This window comes from Dasypus novemcinctus, chromosome 9, assembly GCF_030445035.2.
Source record: "Dasypus novemcinctus isolate mDasNov1 chromosome 9, mDasNov1.1.hap2, whole genome shotgun sequence".
Lineage (NCBI taxonomy): Eukaryota > Metazoa > Chordata > Mammalia > Cingulata > Dasypodidae > Dasypus > Dasypus novemcinctus.
Genome location: NC_080681.1, coordinates 3,292,687 through 3,313,306, shown reverse-complemented (window position 1 = coordinate 3,313,306; position 20,620 = coordinate 3,292,687). Strand labels below are relative to the sequence as shown.

Below are 20,620 nucleotides of genomic sequence, written 5' to 3'. Positions count from 1 at the left end.
TACTGATCACAATGTCTGGCACATAATGTAACACTGTAAGTATTGAACTATAAATAAAGCAACTGAAAATGTTTTATGACTCAGGCTACCTTAGGATGACCCATGTCAAGTGAAATTTCTGTTGACAAGGAGCACAAGGCCCACAGTGGCACCAGTGCTTGGAGGACATGAGGTGATGACCACAGGACTGCAGGGCCCTTCTGAGACTTTCCCCTAATATATTTGGGGCTTGAGTTTCTGAACCTCAAAGCACCTCTGTAAGAGTGAAGAACACGAGTCAAGATGTCAACAGAGGACAGGCACCCAGCGATCCCGCTGTTCTGTCTCTGTCTTCAACAGTATTTGAACACAACAGACCTGGGACCTGCTGCCCCACCTCTTCAGCGTTCACCACCTTCCAACTGCTTCTCCAGTGGCAATCTCCAGAGCTAACTTCACGGCCCTCCCCTGCTTCCAGGACTGGTTTACACCATTTTTTTGTGGTTAGCTCCTCACCGTCGACAAACCATGAGCTCCCAGATCCGCCAAAGCGGAGCCTCTGTTAGCCACCTGGTCAACCTGCAGCTGCAGGCCTCCTACACCTGCCTCTCTGTGGGCTACTCTTTCGACCCTGACGATGTGGCCCTGAAGGCCTGGACCACTTCTTCCTCGAGGTAGCAAAGCGGAAGCGTGAGGCGCCCACAAACCCCTGGATACCATGGAAGCTGCCCCAGTCCTAGAGAGGAGCCTGAGCAGGCCTTCTGGGTCTGTGTGCCCTGGGATCTGCCCACACAGGCCCCCATCTCTGTGACTCCCCGGAGGATCATCTCCTAGAGGAGGAGGTGAAACTGATCAGGAAGGGGTGGCTTCTCCAGAACACACAGAGGGCGCCTGGAACTCCCCAGTCTGTGGAGACCTCTGGAAGCTCCTCCTACCACATCCTGAGGACCTGACAACTCAACTGGTTTCCTTAGTATTACCCCTGCAGCAAGAACTGGGGAAGCCATCGAGGTATTCCTTTGAAAAATGGGCTCGGGCATCCCAAAAGGCTTCCAGCAAGAGCTTGCCAGCCCCACCTGCCTGAGCTCCTGACAGACCACTCCCCAGAGGCGGGGGCACAGCTCTTGTAGACCCTGTCTCCACCTGTCCTGGGAAGAAGCTGAAACTCCTGCCAAATGGCCCACATGTAGGGAAACCTCTCAGCAGGCAGACATCAGAACCAAGATTCTTGTGAAGAATCTGGAGTCCTATGCCAGACAAGCAAGTTTCTGCCAACCTCTGAGCTCTGAAGAACATACATGGGGGACACACAGGGAGATCTCCTGTGAAGAGAACAAAATCCTGCTGTGTCTGCTCTGCTCCAAGTCCCAGGAGCACAGGACTCACAAACACTCTTCCACAGAATGGGCTGCAGAGGGTTAGAGGGAGAAGCTCCTGAAGCAAATGAGTTCTGTATGGAAAGATCCAAGAAAACCAGAGAGATCCAAATGAGGAAAGCAGGATAATCAACATGTGGAATGAGTCTAAGGAAAGAGATTACCAAAGCTTGGCATAGGAAGTTGCATCCTGTTCTCCCCTAGGAAGAAAAACAACAATTAGAGAGACTGAAAAAGGAAGGCAAAAAGATTTGACAGAAACTCGTGAAAAATGAAGCCACAATGGCTCAAAAGAGGAAACACTTAAGAGAAATGTGTGAGGAACTGATGAAAATGTGCCAAAACTACCTGTGGAGATGCTCCAGGATTTGGGACACTTGTTAACAAGGAGTGAGTCAGAGCAGCTGCACACGCCCCAGCCTCTGCACATGTCCCAGCCTCTGCACACACCCCAGCCTCTGCACACACCCCAGCCTCTGCACACGTCCCAGCCTGTGCACCCAGAGCCCATCACTGCACCAAGAGACAGGCTCAGCCCTTACCGAGTGGAAATTTCCCTCAATAACAAAATACACAATCACAGTATCAACTGCTTGGTGGTTTAAGAAGGTTGGTGGCATGTAGACACGACCATCAAGACATGACTTTTAATTCTCAAAGACCTAACTGTGTGGCTGCCTGGGGACCCAGGCCTTCACCTCTGGCAAACGTTCCTGGGAGCTGGATGTGGACGGTTCCTGCTACTGGGCTCTAGGAGCCTGCAGGGATTCCTCTATGAGGAAGAATGGCCCTTGCATGGACTCTGAGGAAGGATTTCTTCTTTTGTGAGTGAAGAAGGATAGCCATCAGAGTCTCGTCACCCAGCCCAAGGTTCTATCAGTATGCATGGAAACCTCCGCGCCGTGTTGGTGTGTTCCTTGATTTTGACAGTGGAAGTATGAGCTCTTTGAATGTCGCCAAAGGGTCCCTCACTTGGAGGTAGCCTGGTTCCCCTTCGGTTTCCCACTTAGGCCTGTCTTCCTCACCCACCCCAGATGATCAGTGGTGAGTCAGGAACCAGACTGTGTGCCTGGGAGCTCCGTGTCTGAGGGAGCCCTTCTCTAGCAAAGCAAATAGTGCCCTGGCTCTTAGGCTTGTTATACTTTAAGGCAATATCCTTTTATTGTTAATAATCATGAAGATAGTGCAAAATGAAAAAAACAAAAAAGAAGATGGCGACCACCTGACCAACCTCGGCAGGCCAGGCTGGGCGAGTGTCTCTTGGAAAGGCTCAATCTCCGGCACAGCAGCCTCGGGAGCCCGGAGGCCGTTGGCGGGGGAGCCCCCTTTGCTCTGCCGGAGCCCCTCCCTGGAGGCATCTTTCTAACTCCCATCTTGTAGCCCTCTAACAAGCGCTGAACCAAGTGTAAACAATAAAGCTTTCTGCAGCCAAAAAAAAAAAGATAATGATAATAAACAGTTGTCTCCCACAATATAATTCCCTTAAACTTGTAAAAGTTCAAGGGAATGAAAAAATAAATAATCGGGTTTATTCACTATTTAATCCCAGTTGAGTTTCTCAAGATCAAGAACAATGTTCAATTCTTTTTTTTTTTCTTTGTAATTATTTGGCGCCACAAAAATCAGAAGGCACTGAGGGACAGCCAACCCATCCCCACGGTGCCCTGAGTGAAGACAAGCCACTTTTGATATATGATGGACTAAGATCCCACTGCCTAAAGCTCCAAGCAATGAGAGGATCAGCCATCAAATTCAATTCTTACTTGATTCTTCTCTGCCTAGCAGAGAGCCTGTGCTACGTGAGAGGCCCAGCCATGCAGCACTGCGCAAAGCAGCTTAGTGCTCACTTTGTCGGCCTGTGTCTAGGTTCAAAGAAGTTTGGGAAGACTGAGCACCAAATACAGGGGGAGTACAGATTGTCTCAGGAAAAAGAGAGAGATACTCTAAGAGAAAAGTGGGGAAAGAAAGGAAAGGAGGAAAGGAAGCAAAGAAGGGAAGGATTCAGCTTCAGTAATCCTGTGTTAAAGAACGTGCTGTTAAACAGAAATACATAGGGACGGCTCAGTCCCCTCTGAAACCCAGAGTAAACCCACAGTTCCTTTACCTTTGTTCTGAGAGAGAGTGAACACATTCCCTAGCTTTTCACTGTTGTTTTCTAACACATACTTTCAGTGTTGCATTGGAAAATAGAGTGCACTACTCATTGAAGAATTATGAATTCTTACATCAGGACCGACTTCGGTCATGCCAGCAAGGACAGTACCGAAGCGGGTGGCACAGCAGCAAGGCGGATGAACTCGGAGGCCCAAGTGGCCTTGCGGAGTCGAGCCGCCTCCCCAGCTGGCCTGCTCTCCGCCAGGCCCTGACATGTGAGAGAAACGAACCGCTACACTTCGGGGCCTTTCCTAACAGATATAAAACTTGGTGCCTGGAGGTACACACTTTAAATATGTAGATCGGCCTAGCAGTCGCGGGTAGGCAGCGAGGAGAGATAATGCGATCTAGAAAGATACTGTGAACTAGCAATAACTCCCAAGACAGGCCTCGCCCGCTTCTTTCCTTCTAAGGAAAATCTCACGTCTCTCTCTCGTCTGTGCTCCACAACATCCATCACTACTAGGAAATACTCTGATACCGAGTTGTTTCCATATCTGTGCCCTCGTGATACTACCTTAATATAACTGCTTATCCCCACCATCTAACACAATGTTGGGCCCAGAAATAGAGGTTGGATGAATAAAGAAAGAAAGACTCAGTGAAAGAATGAATGAATGCATTATGAAGGAATCATTTTCTAAAGCATGGACTAAACAGGACTGACTGTAAACACATGGTATTTTCAGATGTCGAAGAGCCTTTCCTTCATTCTAGGCTATGACACTCATGCTAGTCATCCATCGAAGTCAGTCACTGAGCTAGGTGTTCGGGAAACACTGGAAATGCCAGTAATAAATCCCAAGCCTTGCTGATGCACAACGTCACTGCTGGCCCAGGAAAAGCTCCCCCTGCTTGCTGCCTCAGTTTTCTGTCTATAAAATGCGCCATGATCAAAATTCCGAAGATTGGTACGCTTGCTATTGAGATGGGAAGCAAAAAACAGAAATTTTTAAAAAATCCTTTGTAATAGATCTATGTTTTAGAAAATACACTGGTCAGAGGAGATTAGAATGTTTATTCTTTCTATTCTTCTAATGCCTACGCTATGAAAACAGAAGGGAAATATTGTTCAGAAACTAAAGGACAGAAAAATGGAGGATTGAATTGTATGTATTAGGTTCCATATAAACAACATAATAAAACATCAAGAGCAATCAAAATGAAAGAAGGCAGTTATCTATAATCCTACCGTTGTACAGTATTTTAATTTTTCTATCTTCTATATCATGCTTTATTTATATGTTTGCCGATTTGTTTTACAAAGGTATAATTAAACAGAGGTGCGCTCACATGGACTAATTCTATGTCTCTACAGCTTAGACGGGCCTGGGTGAACATTAGGTCACACTGATAGTAAGTAATCTAACAACGTTTCCCTGATTCCAGCCTTATGCGTTCTGCAAACGTCCTGGTCCTCTTGGCAAATCCCGCCTGCCTGCTGCTAGAGTCCCCAGACTCGTGTCCCAGCGATGGTGCATCGTCTCCAGCCTCCCTGTCTTTTCCAGGGCTCCCTTTGGAAACGGCATCTGCTGCTGATGCTGCCACAGCGACCTCAGAAGCTCAGAAGCTGCCCCGACCCGCCACATGCCATGCCTCCCTCCATCTGCCCCCGCAGGCCGGGTCAGCTCGTTCATACCCAACAACAAACCCTGGGGAAGCGGACTTGGCCCAGGGGTTAGGGCGTCCGTCTACCACATGGGAGGTCCGCTGTTCAAACCCCGGGCTTCCTTGACCCATGTGCAGCTGGCCCATGCACAGTGCTGATGCACGTAAGGAGTGCCCTGCCACACAGGGGTGTCCCCGCGTAGGGGAGCCCCACGCGCAAGGAGTGCACCCCGTAAGGAGAGCCACCCAGTGCAAAAGAGGGTGAAGCCTGCCTAGGAATGATGCCACACACACGGAGAGCTGACGCAGCAAGATGACGCAGCAAAAGGAAACAGAGATTCCAATGCCGCTGATAAGGATAGAAGCGGTCACAGAAGAACACACAGCGAATGGACACAGAGAGCAGACAGTGGGGGGGGGCGGGGAGGAAGGGGAGAGAAATAAATAAAAATAACAAATCTTAAAAAAAAGTACCCCTGCCTGTTAGTACCAGCGACAAAGGCTACAAAGCGGTGCTAACGAGGTCTCGCAGGCCCTGAGATTTTCCTGAAACTCTGCTTCGGGTTTGCAGGATTTTTGCTGCAGTCCATTGTCTCTGGACATCTGTCGGTCCGTGGAGTTTGGGGGAGGGTGAACTAAGGGGCAGCCAGCAGTGCCCTCTCACAGTCCCCTTTTCTTCTTTGCTGACTCTTTGCTCCTGCGCTGAGCTTATGCGACTCGGTTGCCTCTTCCTCAGGGTGGAGTTTTTCTCTGGAGCTGCCTCAGTCCCACGTGCAGCCCGCACCCAGGTGGGCTGCTCGAGACAGGCCTCGAGATGTTAAAGGCTTGGGCAGCCACACTTAACGTACCTGGGCCTCCCGATGCAATGGCATGATGTAATTCTCGATTTTGCCTTTTTCATTTCGCATTTTTATGTAAGTGGTTATATAATAAATATTACATGGAGTGGGTACACCAAAATGTACTGAGTTGCCCCTTTATTTTGGACATTTAGGTTATCACTGATTTTTTTTCTGTTTTTCCTTTTCTTTTTTTTCTAAAGATTTATTTATGTTATTTATTTCTCCCTCATTCCCTGTCCCCCATTGTCTGCTTTCTATGTCCATTTGCTGTGTGTTCTTTTGTGTCTGTCTGAATTCTCATTAGGCGGCTCTGGGAACTGATCCTGGGACCTTCCAGAGTGGGAGAGAGGCGATCATTCTCTTGCACCACCTCAGCTCCCTGGTCTGCTGCATCTCTTATTGTCTCTTGTCTGTGTCTCTTTTTGTTGCATCATCTTGTTGCACCAGCACTCTGCATGGACCAGCTCACCACACAGGCCAGCTTGCCTTCACCAGGAGGCCCTGGGCATCAAACCCTGGACCTCCTATTTGGTAGACAGGAGCCCAATTGCTTGAGCCACGTCCACTTCCCTGTTTTTCTTTTTCTTTTTTCTTTTCTTTTCTTTTATTATCTTTGGTTTTCCTTTAGTTTAAATAATATGAATTGAGCAAGATCAATTTAGACTGCTTGGTTGTGAAATTTACTTTGGCGATGTATTAAAGAAATTGTAGTTTCTGTAAGCCCCTAAATTTTAGGGCATAACAGCTTTAATGTTTCTCTCTCACTCATGTAGTAGAGATCCTTGGTCAGTGACTTCCATCAAAGGTCTGCCCACACATTCATTAAGCGACCTAAGTGATGGGGCTCTCCCATCATCAACACGTGTTTTTGTTAGGAGGTACCAGAGTTCGAAGCCAGGACCTCATGCATGGGAAGCAGGTGCTCAGTGCTCAACCACTTGAGCTGCAGCCACTCGCCAACACGTGGCTTTCAAAGCCTGAGTGCCACCATCAGCCAGCAGATGAGGAGGGAAGAGAGGGGCATACGAGGCTTCTCTCCCAGCTTTACTGGTGCAAAAATTTCATATGATAAAACTAACCGTTTTAATAATACAGTTTGATGACTTTTGGTAATTGCATGCAGCCATGTACCGCCATTATGCCCCCTCATATCCAATCCTCTCTCCCAACACTTAGCTCCAGACAGTCATTGGTGTGTTTTCTGTCAATACTAAGTCTTGCCTGTTCTTGAATTCTGTATGAATAATATGAATTATTTCGTGCCATGCTTCTTTTGCCCAGCATGTTTTTGAGATTAATTTATGTTGATGTTTGTGTTAGTAATATATTTCTTTTTATTATAGAGTAGTATTTCCTCATGTGGATACTCCATTATTCATTATCCACTCCCCAGTCGGTGGACATTTGGCTGAGTTCCAGTTTTTAGCTGTTGTGAATGATGCTGCTATAAATATTTAGAGATATATATATATTTGTGTGTGCATATATTTTCACTTCTCTTGTGTAAATACATTTGATTTATTGGGTCATATGGTAAGTGTATGTTTAAGTCTATAAGACACTGCCATACTGTTTACCATAATGACAGTTCCATCTTACTCCTTGTACTGTATCACTAGCAATACATGAGAATTCTATTTGCTCCACTTTCTTATTAATACTTGGAATTGTCAGTGTTTTTAATTTTAGCCTTATTAATAGGTGTGTAGTAGCACCTTACCATAGTTTCCATTTGCATTGTGTATTAGTCAGCCAAAGGGGTGCTGATGCAAAATACCAGAAATCTGCTAGGCGTTGTAAAGGTATTTATTTGGGGTAGGAGCTTACAGTTACCATAAAGCATAAGTTACTTCTCTCACCAAAGTCTATTTCCACGTGTTGGAGCAAGATGGCTGCCGACGTCTGTGAGGGTTCAGGCTTCCTGGGTTCCTCTGGGCTCAGCTCCTCTGTTTTCTCCACAAAGTCAGCTAAAAGACTATGAGGCTCTCTAGGCTTTGCTCTCTCCACAAGGTCAGCTATGGACGATCAGGTGAACGGCTCTGTCTCTTTCCTCGGGGCTCTGGCTTAAGACTTCAGCATCAAACTCCAACATCAAAACTCCAACATCAGAAACCCTCAACTCTCTTCTTTGCCATGCCTTTTATCTGTGAGTCCCTACCCACCAAGGGTTGGGGACCCAATGCCCTAATCATAACTCAGTCATGTCCAGGTACAGATCAGATTACAAACATAATCCAATATCAATTTTTGGAATTCATAACTATATCAAACTGCTACACATTGTCTTAAGGAGCATTGGTGTTGAGCATCTTTGTGTGTGTGTGCTTATTGGCTATTAGTATATTTGATTTTGTCAAGTGTCTGTTCCAATCTTCCGCCCCTTGAAAATAACTGCATTATTTGTCATCTGATTGAGTTCTGAGAGTTTTTTTAATATTCTAGATATGAGCCTTCTATCAGAGCATGTATTTTCCGTTAGTGTCTGTCCTTCTGTTCACTTTCCAATACTCTTAGATAATGCACGATGTTTGGGTTTTTTAAGACCCACCCTGAGTGGCGTGGGTCACTTTTTCAGGAGGTGCTGGGGATTGAACCTGGGACCTCATACAGGTGAAGCAGGTGCTCAACCTCTGAGCTACACCCGCCCTATGTTCAGATTTTACCGTGTTCTGCAGGGGCATTGGTCCTGTAGGACGTTAGTCCACATTACAAGAAGTGGAAATCCACCTTGTGCAGGTGGGCTTTAAGAGCCAAGCCTGAAATTGGCTCCCGTCAATTCTACTTATGTTCTGTTGGCTGGAATTTAGTCACAGCCTAACATCTAAGTCCAAGAAGACTGGGAAGTGTGGTCTATCTGGGTGTCCACGGTGAAGAAGAAGCAGAACTGGTGGTCAGCTGGCGTGCCATGAGGAGGATGGACAGACTGTGGAACGGCAGAAGTTCTGGCCCAGGCACGTGTAAGTCCTTTCTAGGTCCCTTCAACAGTAAATAGTTACTGAGCGCCTACCACATGCTAGACACTGGGCTGTAATAATTGAAGCTAACCTTTATAAAGCATTTACTATGTGCCAGGCATTTAGAGCCTTTCTGTAAATATTTCCTTTTTTTCTTTTTAGGCGGTACCTGGGATTGAACCCTGGACCTTGTACATGGGAAGCAGGCGCTCAACCTCTGAGCTACATCTGCTCCCCTGGAAATATTTCTTGACTGTTGAATGGACTACCCAGAGAGGCCTGGGGGAAGACTACCCGCCCCTCTCATTTCTCCTGCTGTAGAATGAAGTGTTGAAGGATGCCTTCTAATTTCGCCAGCTCCATCAGAATAAAGAGCGTGCTTGTTAAGCACTCCCAGTGCCCCTGGGGGAAAGGATCACTGGGAAGGAGAGCACTGCTAACTTCCCTTCAAACTTCAACCAGCCAGGGTTTCCACGCTCTGATAATGCCCCGCGGGCTCCCGTTGACCCTCAGGTTTTAGGTAAGATTCTGGTCTTCAGGCTGCTTCTTTGTTCTCTGCTCTGTACTTACACCAAACTCACGACTGCACGTTTCATTCTAGAATCATTCACAGACCAGTGTGTCCTGCCTCCCTCCATGGTTTTGCCAGATTCATTTGTAGCAGCATTTCAGTGATCCAAATGTATTGGAAATGCAGCTTATGTTATCATTTCTTTGCCCGAAGCAGCTAGACGCTTGTCAGGCACTGCTGTTCACAAGCTGCCTCCACCCCGTCTCGTGAGTCATCGGGTGACCTGGCAGAGCTGCTAAACTTGCTCACATGCCTGGAGAGCAAAATGTTCAAGCTTGAATGTTAAGTGTACCTCCTCATTCTGCTCTTGTGATAAAGGTTAATTGGCATTGAAATAATCAGAGGACATTCCTGAGGGACGGCCAGTAAGAGAAGCAGAAGGACCAAACAATACACAGACTGAGTCAAAGGAGACACAGTACCGTCCAGTTGAGTGTGGCTGTCAGTGCAGCCACACCTGGACTCTCACATGCCCAGGGAAAACCCCCTCTGTGCCTCCCTGTCTCTCTTCTGCTACGTGCACGGCTTCCCCTCACGGGGTCCCCACCCGTTCTGCGGCGCCGCTGCTCACCGCTGTGCCCTGCATCCTGCACGCCAGCGTTGCTGACCTCCCTGCCCTTTCCTGAATGGCGTGGTTTCTCGGGCTTGCTTTTGGACACACTGCTCCTCTGCCTGAAGTGTGACTTAGTCCCTAGATTGCTCCCGAGAGCTTTCAGTACCCAGTGCAGTGTCCCGGCATGGGAGGCTCTCAGCACCGCCGTCTCCGTTTGCCAGGCTGCTGTAGTAGAATGGCTGGCTTGAACAACAGGAGTTCATTGTCTCATAGTGGATAGTCAGCCAAAGGGGTGCTGAGGCAAAATACCAGAAATTGGTTGGTTTTTATAAAGGGTATTTATTTAGGGTAGGAGCTTACAGAGACCAGGTCATAGAGCATAAGTTACTTCCCTCACCACAGTCTATTTCCACGTGTTGGAGCAAGATGGCTGCCGACGTCTGCCAGGTTCAGGCTTCCTCTCTTCCCAGGGCTTGCTTCTTCCTGGGCTAAGGGTTTCTCTCTTCCAGGGTCTTGCTTCTCTCTGGGTTCAGGCTTCCTCTCTTTCCAAGGCTTACTTCTTCCTGGACTCAAGGTTCCTTTCTTCCTGGGCTTGTTCTCTTTCCTCTGTGTGCTTACTTCCCAGGACTCCAGCTTAAGGCTTCAGCATCAAACTCCAACATCAGAAACCCCCGATTCTGTCCTCTGCCATGCCTTTCATCTGTGAGACCCCATACACCAAGAGGTGGGGACTCAATGTCCTAATGATGTGGCCCAATCAAAGCCCTAATCATAACTTAATCATGCGCAGGTACAGACCAGATTACAAACATAATCCAATATCTATTTTTGGAATTCATAACCATATCAAACTGCTACACATAGTACTCTGTCCTCACTCTGCGGCGGCCCCTGGTTCTTCTGCCTTCTGTTGCCATCTGTGTCCTGTCTCCTTTGCTCCCGAGGACGTCGGCCTCTTGGGTGAAGGCCCGCCCTCCGGCAGCTCGGCCACACCTAAACCAGGAAGGTCTTCCAAGGTCCTATCTACAAGTGGATTCGGACCCGCGGGCCTGGGAGTCAAGACTTGAACATGTCCTGTTTGGGGGACGTGATTGAATCCCCAAAGTCCTCCCACCCCTGCCCACCAGCCAGCCCGTCTGATTGATCTATCGGGTCATCTGGGAGCACCCTCACCAGAGCAGTTTTCTCACTGTTTCGTGATAGTGTCACTGATTTGCAAGGCTGTGTGGCCAGTACATTGTGACCTTTGTGAGAATATTGATTCTTTTTTTAGATTCATTTTATTTATTTATTCCCGCCGCGCCCCCCCCCCATTGTTTGCGCTTGCCGTGATTGCTCGTCTTCTTTTATTTTTTTAGGAGGCACCAGGAACTGAACCCAGGACTTCCCATGTGGGAGGGGGGCACCCAATCACTTCAGCCGCCTCCGCTCCCCGCTTGTTGTGTCTCTCGTTGTGTTTCTTTGTTGTGTCTCCTCATTGCTTCACTTCATTGTGTCATCTTGTTGCATCAGCTCGCCTCGCCTGCCCATCACATCAGCTCGCTGTCTTGCTTGTCTTCCTTAGGAGGCACCAGGAACTGAACCTGGGACCTCCCACGTGGTAGGCAGGAGCCAACTGCTTGAGCCACATATGCTTCCTTGATTCTTTTTTTTTCATTTATTGAAGTATATCCTGATTCTTTCCTGCATAGCATCTGACATTTTTAATTGATCAGTACATGTGAATAAACAAATACATAAGTATCTACATGCCTCAACCCTTTTTTTATTCACTTGTATACAAGGCACCCTTTATAACCTTGAACAGATGGGCAAAGCACATTGGAGCAAAAGAAATGTCAGTCAATAAAATGGCTGCAAGAAAAACATGTTCAGTGAAAATGGTAATAGAATAATGGAAAATACATGCTCATCTTTGAACACGTTTGCCATCTTTTTATCAAATAAATATTATTAAAGCTTACTGAGAACAAGAGCAGATCTTATTTCTCATCACTGTACAGTAATAACAAGTATCAGTTTAAACAAGACTTGTGTTTTCAAACCATTTTCACATTCTTTTTTTTTTTTTCAGGACATGTTCACAACAACTATTTTTTGGATTTATTTATCTCTCCCTCCTCCTCATTGTTTGCGCTCACTGTCTGCTCTGTGTCTGCACATCTTCTTTTTAGGAGGCATGGGGAAAAATAAATAACGTATATTAAAAAAACAACAAGCCAACAAATGAATAAAACAACTCAGGGTTGCCAGTGGTTGAGCACCAGCTTCCCACACGCAACACCCCTGGTTTAATTCCCAGCCTAGTACCTAAAAAATATACATATGTTAAAAATGAATCTCTGTATGATGTGAAGTTTTTCCGTACCCTACTTCTCCAACAAGACGCTCTGCCACCGTCAGGGGGGCTGCCCCCTTCACGCCCTCGGGTCCATCGGCCTCCCCGGCACAGCGCGGCTTCTGCCCAGCACTCGCTTGTTCTGCCAGGCTCGCTCTTCCTCGCGGCTTGCTCCATCCTAGCGCCCTCTAACAGGCTCAGCCGATCCACTCAGCCGGGCTTCTGGGCCCGCAGTCCCCCAGCGGCCAGCCCTCCTTTGCGCTAACCCCTGTTCCACTTACTGGTGCTTAATAATGCTGGTAAGAACAATGAGACTATCACAGGGCCTTATTACCGTTTCAGAACCTCACCATTTAACACATCGCACGGCGAGGGCCTCCGTCAATGCTTGCTGAGTGAAAGAACAGGAGTCACGTCTTTTGTGACAGTTTGAACTTGGTGAATCCCAAGAAGAGATGATGGTTTGAACTAATCCATTGCTTCTGCTGCGAGGCCCCGCCCTCTCACTGGAGATTTATATAAACAGACAGAGAGGGACAAAGAAGCTGCCACGGTGGCCCTGCCCTAGGAGGGGGACAGCGGGGAACAGAGGAGCCCTGGAGGCCCGGCGAGGACCTAGGAGGGGGACAGCGGGGAACAGAGGAGCCCTGGAGGCCGGGCGAGGCCCTAGGAGGGGGACAGCCGGGGAACAGAGGAGCCCTGGAGGCCGGGCGAGGCCCGGGGTCTGGAATCGGCAGAGCACAGGCCTTGAAGGGCCGGGGACGCAGGGCGCGCCCTCAGCAGCCCCGGGCTGAGGAGACAGCCGAGCGCACGTCCAGGGCCCACAGATGAGCCCAGGAAGAAAGCGGAGCAGCCCAGACTGCGAGAGGAGGCCCCGGAAGGGACCTGCGCCTGTCACCCCGGCCGGGCGCCCCGAGGCGGTGGGCCCCGAGAAGGCGGGGGCCTGGCAGGAGGGCGCCCCATCTTGCCCCGCCACGTGGCGGACCCCAGGGTCGCGGGAGCTGACTTTGTGAGAGCATCCCCGCCGGTGCCCTGAGGTGGACATTTCAGGCCTCGGAGCTGTGGGCTTTGACCCTAGATTAAAGCCGGCCATTTCTGGTCCACGGCATCCGCAGCCCTTTGGCAAGCGAAGACGCGTTTTCTTTTCAGAATCTTTTGGAGTCAGACTCGGCTGCAGCTCCCATTGAGAAGTGTTTCAAGGCTCCCACTAGTTCTAGGCCCTGGCCTGCTGTGCCTAACAGATGAAGTGGCTTTGCTCCTGAGTGAAAAGTGCGCCACTGTACCAGAGTTATAATTTGCGATTCTGATGGTATAGTTATATTCTCAGGTCACAGTCAGAATTTTCTGTACCCTTCTCTAACACTAGTCCTTTCCTATGTCTATTTCCCATATAGAAGGTAAGCTCCTTCGGGGATAGAGAATGTATTTTATTTGCCAGTCTTGAACAGACTGGGTGTGCAGTCACTGTTTGTTAGACTTCCTTTAATACTTCTTGTAGTGAAGGTCTGCTGGTGATTAATTCTTTCAGCTTTTGTATGTCTGAAAAAGTTGTCTTCATTTTTGAAAGACGCATTTGCTTGTTATAGAATTCTAGGTAGAAAGATTACTTTTTCTCTCAATACTTTAAAGATATTTTTCTGCTTTCTTTTGGCTTATATTGTTTCCGATGAGAAATCGCCCATCGTTATTATCTTTGTTCCTCTGTTACCCATCTTTTCTCAGGTTGCTTTTAAGATCTCCTTATCACTGTTCTTAACAACTTAGTTATGTGCCAGCTGGTGTTGTCTTCGTATATCTTGCGCTTGGGGTTTGTTGAGTGTCTTGGATCTCTTGGTTTATATTTTTCATCAAACTTGGAAAAATTTTTGGCCTTTATTACCTCACATATTTTTTCTGACCCTTGTGCCCTCTTCTCTCTGGAGGACTCCAGTTACATTTATATTAGACCACTTGAAATTTTCCAACAACTTACTGATGCTCTGTTTATTTTTTCCCCCAATCATTCCTTTCTCTGTGTTTCATTTTGGATAGTTTACATTGATATGGCTTCAAATTCAACCATCTTTTCCTCTGCAATGTCTAATCTCAACAATGTAATTTTATTTCCAGAAGTTTAATATGGGTCTTTTAAAATATATCTTCCATGGGTCTTTTTAAATATATGTCTATATTTAACATGTTTAATCTTTATTTTTGTCTTTTGAATATATGGGATTCAGTTATAATACTAGTATTAATGTGCTTGCCTACTAATTCTATCATCTGAGTCAAGTTCTGGTTTTATTTCCATTGATTGATTTTCTCCTTTTTTGTGGGTCATTTTTGTTTTTTTGCATGCCTGGTATTTTTTTTATTGAATTCTATATATCCTGAGTTTTAGTTTATTGCATGCTGGCTATTCTTGTATTCCTATAAATATTCTCAGTTTTTTTTCTGGGATGTGGATGAGGTGCTTGGAGTCAGTTTGATCCTTTCGGGTGTTTCTTTTAAGTTTTGTTCTGCAGGACCAAAACAGTGCTCAGTCTAGGGATTTTATTGCCCACTATTGAGGCAACACACAGTGTTCCATGAATCTGACGGTCTCTTCCTGGCCCTGTATAAACTCCAGGGCTGTTGCTTCTAAACGTTTCAGGTTATTTCCCTGGCCTTGGGTGGTTTCCTAACGTGTGTCATAATTGGAACTCAGCGAAAAACTGAGAGCCCTGCTTATACAGAATGACATCTCTATTTGGCCCTCTCTTTTCCGGCGTTGTGAACTCCAGCTACACTGGCCTATCTTGACTACCAACTCCAGTTCCGTAACTCAGGGAGGCCGCAGCAATCCACCTGGGCTTCCTCTCCCAGGCCAAGGCCCACGAACGCTCTCCACGTAGTGAGCGGGGCACTCGGAGGGCAGCCTTTTGTTTCCTGTCTCTCAAGGATCGCTGGCCTTTGTTGCCTGATATCCAATGTGTTGGAAACCAATTGTTTCAGGTGTTTTGTTTAGCGTTTTTGTTGTTTCAGGTGGAAGGGTCAATTTAGACCCTATTTATTCTATCTTGACCAGCAGATGCTTTATGCAGCTTCTTTATGCCTCAGTTTTCTCATTTTTGAAATGGTGTTGATCATATCATCATCACTTTGTGAACTATAAATTTGTATGATATTATTATATCTCATTTGAGAAGATGAAATGTGCATACAAATAAATCTGAGGTAAATTATTTTAAGATCTTAACAGTCACTTGCACTTTAGGAGAATGCATTAAATAGAGGCTTTAACTAAAAGAGATTCAGAGTTGTCAGCAGAATTGGAGGTAGTAGCCTATTTTTATCCCATCACTTCTCACTCCCCATGATATAAAATAGAGATTAGAGGCCCTTTATAAAAGAGTGAATTTAATCAAGAGGAGATTAGTCAAGGAATTATTCCACAGTGCCTTAAAATGGAAGGTTAAAGTTTCAATCAGAAGGCAAACTTTGGGACTTGGGAATTGTCCTGAATGACATGGCAACGACAGATACGGGCCATTATGTATCTTGCCATAGCCTACAGAAATGAGTGGGAGAGAGTGTAAACTACAGTGTAAATGATAACTCATGCTTCATGGCAATGCTCCAAATGTGTTCATCAATTGCAATGAAGGTACCACACTGAGGAAGGATGTTGTTAAAGTGGGTAAACGTGGGCAGTGTGGGGAGCGGGGCATATGGGATTCCCGTATATTTTTTATGTAACATTCATGTAATCCTAATATCTTTCAAAATTAAAAAAAAAAAAAAAAAAGAAGTCAAAGAACTGGATTTGGAGCCCAGGCCTTGCTGATCTGAGGGTGTGAGGGCTTGGAGAGAGAGCAGCCCTGCTTGAAAGTGTATGGAGGTGACCTAACAAGGTAGAACAGAAATTTCAAGATCAGGACTGGGGGAAGCGGGTGTGGCTCAACCAATTTGGGCTCCCGTCTACCATACGGGAGGTCCAGGGTTCGATGCCCAGGGCCTCCTAGTGAGGGCGAGCTGGCCCATGTGGCGAGCTGGCGCATGTGGCGTGCCGGTCCACACTGGAAAGCCGCCCCATGCAGGAGTGCTGCCCAGCATGGGAAAGCTGCCCCATGCAGGAGTGCCAGCGGACGCGGAGAGCTGGCACAGCAAGATGATGCAAAAAGAGACACAGAGGGGAGAAAATAAGAAGACGTAGCAGAACAGGGAGCTGAGGTGGTGCAAGAGAGTAATTGCCTCTCTCCCACTCTGGAAAGTCCCAGGATTGGTTCCCAGAACTGCCTAATGAGAAGACAAGCAGACACAGAAGAACGAACACACAACGAACTGACACAGAGAGCAGACAACAGGGGGGATGGAGGGGAGGGGAATAAAATAAAATAAATCTTAAAAAAAAAAAGGTGAGGATTAGGAATAGAGATTTTTTGCTCTGGATGGGCGATAAACCTTGAAGAACCTGGGAAAAAGACCTGACGCGGCAGCACAGTCAGTGCAGACTGACTAGATGGAAACCTGCAGTTTGGAGCTGGCCTCCTTCCTCTTTCTGTCCTCTGCAGCTCCCTGTGCACTGCGCTCAGAAGCGTGGGATCTTGGGTTCAGTGTACCTTAAGGAAACCTGACCTTGGAGCCTGGGGTTTGAGGAGGAAACGCTGAGGTTTTGGAAGGCTTTTGGAGGAAGGCGCCTCTGTCCTCCAGGGGTCTTCCTGGTTCGTTGTGGGAAAGGACAGGAGATGAAACGGGAAGAACCTTTTTTTTAATCTGTTGTCTACCTGGAGACATTATTTTATTTTATCTGGAATGATTGAAGGAGCGAGTGTCACGGTCCTCCCCCAACCCGGCCCTGCCTTAGACCCACTGATGGACCAGAGGCATCTCCTCCACGCGCTGATCCCAGCGGTCACCTTCCCAGTGGCCAGCGTGAATGCCCACGGCCCCTGGTGGAGCGGCTCACGTGGCGGCCGGCGGGGAGCAGGCCAGGGTGACCAGCGACGCGGCTCCCACAGCACAGCGCAGAAGCCCGCGAGGACGCCCTGCCCCGCAACGCCTTCCAGAGCCCGGGTCCTGTGCTCTGCTCTGCGGACGCGGGAGGCGCGCCGAGGAAGGCCTGCACACGGGGTGAACTCCGCCTCCAGGTCCAGGAGAACGCATCCCTCTAGCCCAGCGACGTGTAGGTGCTTGAGACCTTTGCCGTGTGCGCCTGTCCTGCAGCCCAGATTCTCCAGACACTGATGTGCTTCTGCTCAAATAAGGAAACCGCGTGAAAGAGTGGATCTTTTAAATAACAGTGGCCTGGTTCTTTTGGTGAAGGGCTTTATAACTTAACAGAAATCCTACCACTGAAGCCGGCTAGTAAATAGGGAATTAATAGACGGATCTGGAACCTGGCATCAGTAACCCCAAGATGGCTGCTGGGGGACCCCACCCCCAAGATTCAGCCATCCAGAACAAAGACTTCCTCCAGAAGCCGGGAGAAGCCCCAGATCGTCCCCCAGGGCGTTATCATTGGCCCTCCTGGGAATTGATGGTGGGGTAACCAATCAAAACAGAAACAGCTGGAGCCCGCCCCCTGCCACTAGCAAAGGGGCGGAACAATGAACAGTTCAAAAAGCCCTTCCTGGTGGCGGACTTGGCCCAGTGGTTAGGGCGTCCGTCTACCACATGGGAGGCCCAAGGTTCAAACCCCGGGCCTCCTTGACCCGTGTGGAGCTGGCCCATGCGCAGTGCTGATGTGCGCAAGGAGTGCCCTGCCACGCAGGGGTGTCCCCCGTGTAGGGGAGCCCCACGCACAAGGAGTGCGCCCTGTAAGAAGAGCCGCCCAGCGCGAAAGAAAGTGCAGCCTGCCCAGGAATGGCGCCGCACACACGGAGAGCTGACACAGCAAGATGACGCAACAAAAAGAAACACAGATTCCCGTGCCGCTGACAACAACAGAAGCAAACAAAGAAGACACAGCAAATAAGACACAGAGAGCAGATAACTGGGGTGAGAGGGAGGGGAGAGAAATAAATAAATAAATCTTTAAAAAAAAAAAAAAAAAAGGCCCTTCCTGCCTGTGCTCTTGCCTCAGGACCCGACTCCGGCTGCCTTCTCCCTGGCTTGGATCCCTAGCAAGTAAGCCTGGGCATTTATCACCTATAACGGGGAACTGTAGACTGTAAATCAGCCCACCTTATCGCTTTTCAGCCCCTTCCTCTCTACCTGCGACCCCCGAGCTGTTATTTTCTCCCATTTCTTGTCCTTCCCCACCTGAATAAATCACTGGCCTAACTCACCTGTCGTGCTCTTGAAGTTCATTTCTACAGCATAGTCAAGAACCTAGAGAAAATCCAGTAAAACCACCAAATATACCAGAATACATCGTTTTCATGAGTGAATGATGAGTTTTTTTATACCTGGAATACCTTGTATGTTTTATTTACTGGATGTTTACATGGTTTTGCGGCTAAAGAAAGTCCAAGTCAAAGCATCATGGAGGCGATACTTTCTTCTCAAAAGACTGGCATTCTGGGGCTGGCTGCAGGGGTCCCCTGGCACATGGCAAGGTGCCTGGCCTCCCCCTTCTTTCTGGGACCCACAGACATGCAGCCTCTGACTTCCTGTGCTTTTTCTCTATTTCTCTAAACTTCATTCTGCTTATGAAGAACTCTGGCGATAGGCTTCAGGCCGCCTCCTGACTGGGCTGGGCTCGCCTTAACTGAAGTCCCCTCGCCAAGATTCCCCCTTCCAGTGGGTTCACACCCACAGAACCGGAATAGGTTTAAGAACCGTGTTTCCTGGGAAGCAGATGTGACCCAAGTAGTAGAGCTTCCGCCTACCATATGGGAGAACCTGGGTTCAATCCCTGGGGCCTCCTGGGGAAAGAGAAGAAGAGAAAGTATGCCCACGCGAGTGCCCGTGTGACAAGCCAGTGCCCGCGCAAGTGAGTCACACAGCAAACTGATGACACACAAAAGAGAGGCAAGGGAGAGTCAAGGTGAAGCGCAGCAGAAACCAGGAACTGAGGTGGTGCAGGTGACAGGGGACGTCTCTCCACATCAGAGCTCCCCAGGATCGAATCCCAGCAAATCCTAGAGGAGAAAGATGAGAAGAGAAGACAACACAGAGAGCAAAAACAGCAGGGTGGGAGGAGGGAAGGGAGGAAAAGGAAAGAAAGAAAGGGAGGGAGGGAGGGAGCAAGGAAGGAAGAAAATATGTTTTCTGGGGTCCATGCAGCTTCAAATTCAAACCACCACACCTTCGCTGGTATGATTATTTGAACTTTGGTTAAGTTTTGTTGCCTCCACTGGATGTAAACTCTGCAACAGCAAGGAGCCTAGCGTCTGGCAGGTGCGTTGAATTTCCTCAGCGGTACAGCGGGTGTGGGAAGAACGGGAGAAGGAGTGGGGACGTGCCCTCCCTCCCCTTTCCAGGCTGTCTGAGAGGAGCGCGCCCTGGGTCTCAAGGACACCGTCCCTTACGCAGCTCTCAGATTTTGCTTTTAGTACTGAGCTCCAATGGCTCAAAAGGAGGCCCTTCCGGCTGGGTTGGAGATAAGCACTACGTTGTCTTTCATTTCCTGTCCTCTCCTCTGGCCTCAAGCATCCTTAATCATCAACCAATCATTCCTGGAAATAGATATTTGAGCAAGAGGAGGTGGAGGGTGCAGGGGAGAGGTCACTGTTCCTACACATCCAGTGTCACTTTGGGCTTGGTTGGACTTTTCAGGGAAAAAAGTAGATTGTGTGGTTAATTAGCTGCAAGAGGGCCTTAGAGTGTTCTTTCTACCCTTTCTACCTTTTAAAATGTCCTTTTGTTTCACTGTTTAATCTCTCTGTCCTGTAAGAAATTTCGTTGTATTGATTTTGCCTGGTATCTGAGTTATATTATTTTCCTGTAGCAAGTTATGACAAATTTGGTGGTTTAGAACAACACAAATTTATCGTTAACAGTTCTGGAGTGCAGAAATCTGAAATCACTTTCACTGGGCTAAGGAGACTCCATTTCCTTGCCTTTTCTAGCTCCTAGAGCGCCTTGATTTGGGGCCTTTCCGCCTTCAAATCGCACCACGCAGCCTGTTTCCGTCATCCGTGGCCGCCTCTATCACCCTGACTTCCCTCGTTCCCTCTTATAAAGTTTGTGTTTACATTGGACCCACCCAGATAACCCAGAACACTCTCCCTAGCTCAGGGTCCTTCATGTAATCTCATCTGCATATCAGGGGACATTCACAAGCTTTGAAAATTAGGAAGTGGGCCTCTCTGGGGAGTCACTATTCAGCCTCCCACCAAGA

General features: G+C 48.0%; 1 non-coding gene and 1 pseudogene across 1 annotated transcript; one reads left to right on the top strand and one right to left on the bottom strand.

The window, feature by feature from the left end:
* The first annotated feature begins 507 nt into the window (after window positions 1–507).
* LOC101419324 (tripartite motif-containing protein 43-like) lies at window positions 508–2,337 on the top strand (annotated as a pseudogene).
* Window positions 2,338–2,956: 619 nt separating this feature from the next.
* LOC111763718 (small nucleolar RNA SNORA79) lies at window positions 2,957–3,104 on the bottom strand. The gene has a single exon (XR_002796530.1). It is a non-coding gene; the product is annotated as a small nucleolar RNA SNORA79 (small nucleolar RNA).
* Window positions 3,105–20,620: the final 17,516 nt, after the last annotated feature.